Raw genomic sequence first — 9,754 nt, 5'->3', positions numbered from 1 at the left:
TTAGCAAATGTTCTTCAGGCTACAGCATAAAATTTGCAGAGAGTCACCCTGGGCTGCCATTATTTCCGTGTTTGAAACTTCAGAAAAGGCCATCCTGAAGAGGTCAACGCCTCCACTGACGACCCAGCTGCCTCCTGACAGGTTATGCTGTGACCGTCTTCCACTCCCGCCTTGGATGGCCCAGATGGGGGCTGTGAAGCCACCCACTGCTGTCTTCCTGCACTTCACGCTTGCTTCCCCTCCATCTGCTGGGTCCAGCTCACCTCAGAACCAAGAGTCTTCTGCTGATGGCGCCTGGGAATCACCACTTTCTTGGCAAGAAGGATCCATGCAGTGTTTCTCATCAAGGAGTGAGGGGCGTGCGTCTGCATTTCTGTTCGCATCGTATTTCTTCCTACTTTCTATTGCTTTTTCTTGTTTTTGCCTGCATTCCTTTTATTTGCCTATCATGTTTTCTCATTTTTTGTTGACTTTAATATTAGCTCAAACTCCAGTTTCATTATGAGGCTTTCCTTGGTTACTGTAGTGTACCATGAATTCTCAGCTCTCTATTGTATTGCACACATTGGTGTTCTGGTTGTCTGGCGCAGACCATAAACTGCCTGGCACTGTGTCAGCTTTCCTGAGTGTGTACTTTGTGCCTAACACTGTGATAAGAGCTTTCCATTTGCCATGAGGTTTAATCGTGCAAGTTGATATTGTTCTCTTTGTGAGCAGGCAAGCAAGCCATTCTGTCAGCTTCCATTCTCTTCTATGATTCTGTATGTATCAAAATGCTCCCAGAATTTTATTACACCAAAGTTAGGGCTCAGTAAATTCTGGTGAATTGGTTTAATTACTGGCTTGTTTTCTGTTTTTCTTTTTTTTTTTTTTGTCTTTGATTAAAGTACTGAAGAAAACTTTTATTAAATTGATAAAACGTTGTTTACTCACTGCCCCATTTCAGTGATTTCCAGTGATGTTTTTTCTTTGCATTTTTTAATTAATACACTGTTTTTACAGCAGTTTTGGGTTTACAGAAAAAATAAATAGGAAATACAGAGAGCTACCATATATTCACTAACCCCCTCAACTCACCATCTCCCCTATTATCAACATTTTGCATTAGTGTGATAGATTTGTTACAACTGATGAGACACTACTGATACCTTATTAACTAGAGTCCATAGTTTACATTAGGGTTATTCCTTGTGTTGTACATTCTATGGGTTTTGGACAAATGTATATTGACATGTATCCACCATTACAGTGGTATACAGAGTCATATCACTACCCTAAAATTCCTATATATTCCACCTATTAATCTCCCTCCATCCCCGAAAATCCCTTGCCTTCTCCAGGATGTCATATAATTGAAATCATACAGTATGTAGCCCTTTAAGATGTTTTCTTTCACCCCATACATTAAGTTTCCTCCATGCCTTTATGAGGCTTGATAGCTCGTTTCTTGTTTATCGCTGAATGATATTTTATTGCATGTATTATCAGAGTTTGTTTATCCTTTCAGCTACCAAAGGACATTTTGGTGGCGTCTAAGTTTGGGTAGTTATTAATAGAGCTTCTATAAACCTATATGTAGCTTTTTCTCTAGACATGTGTTTTTAACTTGGGTAAACACCAAGAAGGACAAGTGCTGGATTACAGGATAAGAAGATATTTAGTTTTAGATGAACCTGACAAACTATCTTCCAAAGTGGCAGCCCACTTGCATTCCTATCAGCAATAAATGAGTTCCTGCTGCTCCACATTTTCTCCAGCATTTGCCGTGGTCAGGGTTCTGGATTTTGGCCATTCCTGTAGGTGTGTAGTGGTGTCTCATGGTTGTTTTAATTTGTGTTTTGCTGCTGACACATGATGCTGAGCATCGTTTCGTATGCTTAGTTGCCATCTGTATGTCTTCTTTGATGAGGTGCCTGTTCAGGTCTTTTTTTCTACTTTTTAAATTGTGTTGTTTTGTTGTTGAGTTTTAAGAGTTCTTTGTATATTTGGATCCAGTCCTCGATCGGATATTTGTTTTGCAGACACTGATTTTTACAGCCAATAGTTTATTTTCATTATCTTATCCATGTCTTTTGCAAATCAGAAACTTTTAATTTTAGTGGAGCTCAATTTAACTTTTTCTTTCATGGAAAGTGCTTTTGGTGTTGTATCTAAAAATCTTCACCAAACACAAGTTTCTGAGAATTTTTCCTGTGATACCTTGTAGGAGTTACAGTTGTGTACCTTAGAATATGATCTATTTTGAGTTAATTTTTGTGAACAGTGAAAAATCGGTGTCTATTTTTTTTGGCATATTGATGTCTCATTTTTTCAGTACGTTTGTTGAAAAGCCTCTCTTTTCTCCATTGGAATGCCTTTGCTCCTTTGTCAAATATCGGTTGACTATATTTTTGTGGATTCATTTATAGGCTCTCTATTCTGTTTCCTTGACTGTCTCTCTCTCTCTCTCTCTCTCTCTCTTTTTTCCAATATCACACTATCTTGATTGTCATTGGCAGTGTCAGTTCTCTGACTGTTGTTTGTATCCTTCAATATGGCACTGGTTATCTTGGGTCTTTGCCTTCCATATGAACTTTAGAATCAGTTTATCCCTATCCATAAAATAGCATGCAGGGATTTTCATCAGGCTTCCATTGGATGTATAGATCGAGCTGGGAAGAACTGACACCTTGACAATGTTGTCTTCCTATCTATATACATGGAATATCTCTCCATTAATATAGATTTTATTTGATTTTTTCATCAGTTTTACAGTTTTCCTAATATGGGTCTTGCATATATGTATTTTGTTAGATTTATGCCTTGAGTATTTCATATTTGGATGTGAATGAAATTTTGTTTTTAATTTCAAATTCCAATATTCTTTGCTAATATATATTACATACATGTATTATGTAAAGCAGTTGATTTTTAAACGTTAACCTTGTATTCTGCAACCTAATTATCACCACTTACTAGTTTCAGGAGTTTTTGTTCTTGTTTTTGTTGTTGTTGATTCTTTGGAATTTTCTACAATCTTACCATCTGAGAACAAGGACAGTTTTATTTCTCTAGCCAATATGCATGCCTTTTATTTCCTTTGCCTGTTTATTGCATTTGCAAGGATTTTCAGGGTAATGTGGAATAAAAGTGGTAAGAAGAGTGGCCACCTCACACGTCTGTAGTCCCAGCTACTTGGGAGGCTGAGGCAGAAGAATCGCTTGAACCCGGGAGATGGAGGTTGCAATGAGCCGAGATCACGCCACTGCACTCCAGCCTGGATGACAGAGGGAGACTTGTCTCAAAAAAACAAACAAACAAACAAAAAAACAAACAAAAAAACAAAACGAAGAAGAGTGGTCGCATTTGCTTTATTTCCAATTTGGGGTGAGATGCATCCAGTTTCTCATCGTTAAGTATGATGTTAGCTGTAGGATTTTGCAGATATTTTTCATGAAGTCGAGGATGTTCTCTGTTCCTAGTTTGCCATGTAAATGAATCTTATTTTCTTTGTCAACAGGCAAGTCATTCTAATAACTTTTTTCTATGATTCCATATATATCAAAATGACTGCAAAATTCCATTATTACACAAAATTTAGGGCTTAATGAAGTCAAGCCAATTAATGCAATTATTAGTTTATATTTTCTTTTTCTTTTGTTAACTTGATTAATTACTGAATTAATTAAATATAGCAAAAAGCTTTCTGTATACTCACTGCCACATACTGTTGGATTTCAGTGATTTTTTTTTCTTTGTATTTGTCTTCAACTGAAGCCTCTAAGTTAGAATTTCCCAATGTATCTTCTGATAAATACACTACCATACTGACAGCTCTGAGAAACTCGGTAGCAAAGAATCCTGACGAATTCTGCCAAATATACTCCATTGTGGAACTTACCTTTCACTTTTCAGCCACAGACATTCCATGTATTTAGTGATCCACAAAATACATCTTGAGTTACACTTCTAGTGGTTGTGTCCAGGTCAGAGAACACATAAGGAACAGATACTTTTCTTTCTCTACTAAATATATCTTCAGGCACCTATGAGATATTGATACATCCTGCACAGCCAACTTCCTTTCTGAATTTATAGTCTGGATTATTTCTGAGACAAGGTAAAGCGTATTCCAGCTGTGGATGTAGGTGAACAGTGAATATTGAATTTGATAGAATTACTCTCTGGCGAGCTTTGAAAAAAACTAGAGCCACTCCTTGCTCCTCACAAGACAGGGGAGGTAGAGAAACTGAAGAGCCAGTTGTGTCACTGGGACCCAATCGCGGCTCATTTCTGGGCCTCTCTCATTTTATCTTCAGGAGAATCAGTTTCCAGCGCCTTCCCAGCTCTGGTTTGGTGCCTGCCTGCACCTCCGTTCTGACCAGTTACACCTGTCCTTCCTTGGCCCTGACTCAACAAGTGTGCGTCTCAGGGCTGGAGCCACTGACGTCCCATTGCCAGCTAGACTGGTAGGAGCTGTCAGGAGTGAAGCAGAAAATGTTATGTCAGCTTTTTCAGAGTCTTAAAAAAAAAAAAAAAAAAAAGAAAAAACCATTCTGTCAGGGTAACATCTAACATCTTTTTCCCTTTTAACTCTATAAAAATACAATGTAGCTTATAACCTAGTGATTCCCAGTAGAATATGTATTTATATTTTAAAAAGCTTTTAAGAATTTTTTAACAGACTGGGGTTATCATTGAAGTACTTATGGCAAATTATAATATAAAGTAACAGCCTCGCTCTGTGGCTGGTTACCTTATTATAGGGTCATAAAACGAGTAAGAATAAAATTGGAGGGGAACTTGGAGGTCATTGGCCTGACTTTCAAAGCAGAGCCGGAATCCTTCAGGCTCTCTTGTGGGGATCATTCACCCAGGCCCGAACTCCTCCAGCAGGGCAGCTTTACAGCCTCATGCTACTGACTGTGCTCTGGGGCAGCCCCTTCCATCGCCAGGCGCAAGCATGATACAGTCCTAGGCCTGAGCCGCCTTGCCTTTCTCCAAAGCCCTGACACTAACCCGCAAAGATAGAGCCCACTTTAAACTTGGCTTAAGATCGACCTTCTCACTGCCAAGGTTAGCTGGTCCTAAGGTGCCCCTAATACCGACAGAAGATTCATGTCTAATGCTGGACAGAGAGCCATCCGCTAACCTCAGGCACAGGCTTACTCCTAACCCGAGGCTTGAAACTTCATCAGCCCTCTCTGTTTCTACACCTCTTCATGAACTCTACCTCACTGAAACCGCACACACCCAGGAGGCAGCAGCCAAGCTGAGGCCCAAATCTCATGTCCTCTGTCGTCTCCCCAAGGGGTCTCGCGGTGCTGTTCCCAGGGCGCTCACCCTAAGCGCGCAAATGGGCGATCTGGTGGGCTCATTACAGATGCAGATTCCTGAAGCTGCCGACTTAAGGACTCTGGGGTCAGGAGTATTTGTTTGTTTGTTTCTGTGACCTTATGTAAATGATTGAAGTGAAGATATCCATGCTTTATGGAACAGGGTTAGGAGGCTAGACCCTGATCACAGACGGACTGTTACCCTCCTCAGCACAGCTGGCAACCGTAGTGGTAATGGTTTCTATCCCCACTATGAGGAATGTGCTCCACAGAACCCTTAATAGAGGGGCTCAGCAGCGTCGCCTCCATCTACCTCCACAGGAGCTTACCAAACAACCCATGCAGAATCCAAATAGTCCTCCCTCTGATTCCCGAGTGATCCTGCCCCATTTTCCTAGAATCGTGAAAATGCAAGATTGCAAGGGCCCTTAAAGACCTCCTGATTCAGCCAAGCTTTTACCCATTTAGTTTTGCCCTGTTGCTACAAAGTGTAAAACACGCTATTTTATGTTTCAATTTGTAGTGCTCTTGGACACTGTTCAACTCCTTGAGATATGCCATCGTTGTGAGCCATAATGCTGTTTTATCTGATAAATATTTATCAAGTGCCTACCATGTGCTCATCACTGTGCCAGTCCACAGCAGAGAACATAACAAAGTAGACAAGTCCCTGTACTCTTTCAGAAATTTAATTTTATGCTCCATTGTTTTAATCGAGATCTTATTTTTATGGAGGAAAATAACTAGTCAAAAAGAATGTTAAAGCTATCTATGCTTTGACAAGAAATGTCTACTAATGCCTGTTTGGAGTCACTTTGCATTATAAAGTCAGACTTTGTAATAAAGTGGCAGAAAACATTAGATGTGCTCAGACAGAGAGACAGACACCATGAAGCTGTGTGGCTGTAGGAACACCTGTAGACAGCAGAATGAGTGTGCCTAGTGCAGCCTGGGGTCAGAGGCCAAATGTCATCCTCAGCAAGGACCTCAAGGTCAGAGGGCATGGCCCATGTGTCTCCACTTCTGGTATCTTAAGTGGTGTGCTGAGAGCTCAGAGGGACCTGGGTCGGTGTTGGAGGATGGATTAAGGATAGGTGGATGCATGGCATACTACACAGCATGTACACATGCGTGGATGCAGCTGGACGCCATGATCCTAAGGGAGCTAATGTAGAAACAAAAAAACACTGCATGTTCAGACTTGTAACTGCTAGCTAAACAATGGGTACACACAGACATAAAGATGGAAACAATAGAAACTGGGGGCGACACAAGCAAGGAAGGAGGGAGTGGAGCAAGGGCTGAAAAACCACGGATTAGGTGCTACAGTTGCTCTGTGGGTGATGGATGCACTAGAAGCCAAACTTCAGCACTATGCAATACACCCATGTAACAAACCAGCACATGTTCCACCTAATCTAAAATTTAAAAAAAAGTAAGATTGGTAGATGAATGAATGGGAGATGATGGATCAGAGTCTAATTTTCATTAGAGCAGAGATGATCAAGCCTTTTTAAAATTTACAATACCAGATTCATCTCTTAAATGGTAAAGAAAGACTAAAATGAATTGTTTTACTCTTAATTCTTATCCTAAAGAAAGAATGAATCCAATGGCTGATGTAAAAGCGAGATTCTGGGAGAGGGAGTTGTTGGGTCCTCAGGACTGGAGCACCTGGCCTGATATACAGTGGGTGTTACTCTTTCCACACTGTTTCCGTTGCGTCCCAGGAACAAGGTTCTTGGTCGTCTATAACCAGACCACAGGACAAGGTAAGAAATACTAAATGAATAATGATTGAATGATGACCTTACTCAGCTCCCTTTTCCATCTAGCTAATTCCTACTTATCTCTGAGATGTCAGCTCAGCTGCTACCCCCTTTTGACATCCCCTGTGAGTCCAGGACAGATGGAGCACACAGCAATTCCCTCCACCAGAACATTCATCTCACTGTGGAATAACCGTCATCCCCACTGTTAGAATAAAGGACAGGGGTGATGCTTACCCCATGGATTATCCCATTATCACGACAATGCCCCTAACAGAATTGTCAGTGAGTAACTGTGGGACGTGGGAATGCATCCTGCACAGCCTCAGTGCTGAAGCTGGTGTTGCAGCTTAGTCTGAAATGCCAACAAGTCATGGTAGAGGTGACCTTATGTAAACGATTGAAATAAAGATATCCGTGCTTTATGGACCAGGGTGGTATCTGCCACCCACCTGTAAGTGGAGGTGCACTGGAGGGTCCTCTAGGCAGAGCTAGGGTCATTCACTGAAGCTTCTTCAATTCTGCTTCAACACAGGCCCTCAGTGGAAGCCAAGAGCCCTCCCATTCCCCGTGGAGATGCCTTGTCCTAAGCTCCTGTTGCGGGGCCCTTCAAAGAGCATTGCTCTTTCACCTCCTCATACTCAGAGACCAAGGCAGTCCTGTGTGTCATATTTTGGGAAGCATCAGTTCAGCATGAGCAAGATCCATCCTAGTAAAACAAACTCTTCAAAGAATGCAGGTTTTGTCAGCGTGTGGTCACGATGCATGCATATTTTTTCCATAAACGTTTACTGAATACATGGTAAGTGCCAAGAGATGGGCTAGATGCTGGCCTTGTATGAGCAATCCACTCTTTATATATACTTTCTCTGAGAAGTAGGTGACATTATCTCTGCTTCAAAAATGAAGACAGCCAGGTGGGGTGGCTCATGCTTGACCAACATGGTGAAACCCCATTTCTACTAAAAATACAAAAATTAGCTGGGTGAGGGGGTGGGCATCTGTAATCCCAGCTACTTAGGAGGCTGAGGCAGGAGAATCTCTTGAACCTGGGAGGCAAAGGTTGCAGTGAGCCGAGATCATGCCATTGCACTCCAGCCTAGGTGACGAAGTGAGGCGCTGTCTCAACAACAACAAACAATGAAGGTACTGGGGCTGAGAAAAGTTAAATAAATGGCATGGAGTACCCCACCCCATATTTGCATAATTCCAAAGTTTGTGCTCTGTCCTCTCCAAGGCAGGATCAGATACCTTTTTTAACCATTAGAAAGAAGAGCCATGAACTATCTCCCTATGCTGAGCAGGCTCCCACTGTTCCTAACTCTCCTCCACTCATTCTTTTTGCACCCCTACGTCCTGCAAAGCCTCATCCCATATGGTCTGGAAGTCCCCAAGAAGAGTCTCATCTGTGTCATGTGTCACCTACCTCGGAGACACTGTGGCCTTCTGCTTGGAGTTGCCCTCAGCGTGCTGGGGTGAAGGTTCCTCTCTGAGCAGGGTCTCAGAGCCTCACTGCTTGGCTTTGATGTCTTTGTGAGGCTTTAGTGCAGCCACTCTCAATCTTCAGTCTAGACACCCTACACCCCATGAGACCCATCTCAGTCAACTTGGGCTGCTAAAACAAACTATCATAGCCTAGGGCGATTTATAAACAGCACAAATTTGTCTCTGTTCTGGTGTGTGGGAAGTCCAAGATTGAGGTGCCAGCAGACCTGGTGTCTGATGAGGATCGGTTTCCTAGTTCATAGATGGTGTCCTTGCCTGGAAGAAGGAAGGAGAGGTCTCTCAGGGGCCTCTTTTGTAAGAACACTGATCCCATTCGTGAGAACTCCACCCTCGTTAACTAATCACCCTTCAAAGGCCCCATCCCCAAAGTCTCATCTTGGAGGTCAGAATTTCAACATATGAATTTGGGGGTCCACAAACATTCCATTCTTAGCAAGATCCAAACCTGTGTCCACAGGGAGCATGCCTGGGGAGAGCTAAGTCACCCCACACCCTCACCCAACCTGTTGTCCCTTGTATTACTACAGCAGTCTGGCTGTGCTGCCTCAACCCTTCCCGCCTTCTCCTGCAAGCTCTTCAGTCCCTGTGAAAATAGATTTCTCTTGCTCCAACGATGTAATCTTTTAGGGTCTATCTTGGAACCTTGCTACATGAATATCATCTTAATATAGTTGAGGACACCCAGGTTCTGTACATACTACCAAGAACACACAAGCAAAACACTCCCCCCCAAAAAAGCAGTGTTTACTGCTCTCTGTAAAAGACAGTGCATAAAATGAGCTGGTTTGGGTTTAGCCCCTGTGCTCTTCGCTGCCCCCCTTCATGGTGAGGTTGTGTGAGGGTGGGAAAGCTCCAAGCACCAGAGTCCTGTCCTGAAGTGCAGTGGCAGCAACCTTCTCCCTTCTAATCCCCTTCATGGGTGTCCCTGCAGGATTTCCTCCATGTCTGCAGGGCACTCTGCTGTGGCTCTGCTCTAAGAGGTACCTTACATGGTGGCTGCTTCCTACTGCCAACGACAGTCACTTCCTGGGACTCATCACTTCCAGTCTTCAGTGGGCTCACTGTGAGCCTTGCTGTGACACCCTCAGCTCTCTGCAGCAGATGGGCAGGGAGCTCCCAGCCCCTCTTCAGAAGCCCACTCTATTAGACAGGCCATGGATGCTG

At 42.8% G+C, this 9,754-nt stretch overlaps 1 long non-coding RNA gene across 1 annotated transcript; it reads right to left on the bottom strand.

The window, feature by feature from the left end:
* Nucleotides 1–549: 549 nt before the first annotated feature.
* On the bottom strand, nt 550–8,840 carry LOC141408160 (uncharacterized). The gene is made up of 2 exons (XR_012421008.1): nt 8,511–8,840; nt 550–4,455 (listed from the first exon to the last, which is right to left on the bottom strand). It is a non-coding gene; the product is annotated as an uncharacterized lncRNA (long non-coding RNA).
* Nucleotides 8,841–9,754: the final 914 nt, after the last annotated feature.

The sequence above is a fragment of the Macaca fascicularis genome, chromosome 12, assembly GCF_037993035.2.
Source record: "Macaca fascicularis isolate 582-1 chromosome 12, T2T-MFA8v1.1".
Lineage (NCBI taxonomy): Eukaryota > Metazoa > Chordata > Mammalia > Primates > Cercopithecidae > Macaca > Macaca fascicularis.
The sequence above is the reverse complement of the archived record's forward strand: the minus strand, read 5'-3'. Positions and strand labels throughout refer to the sequence as shown.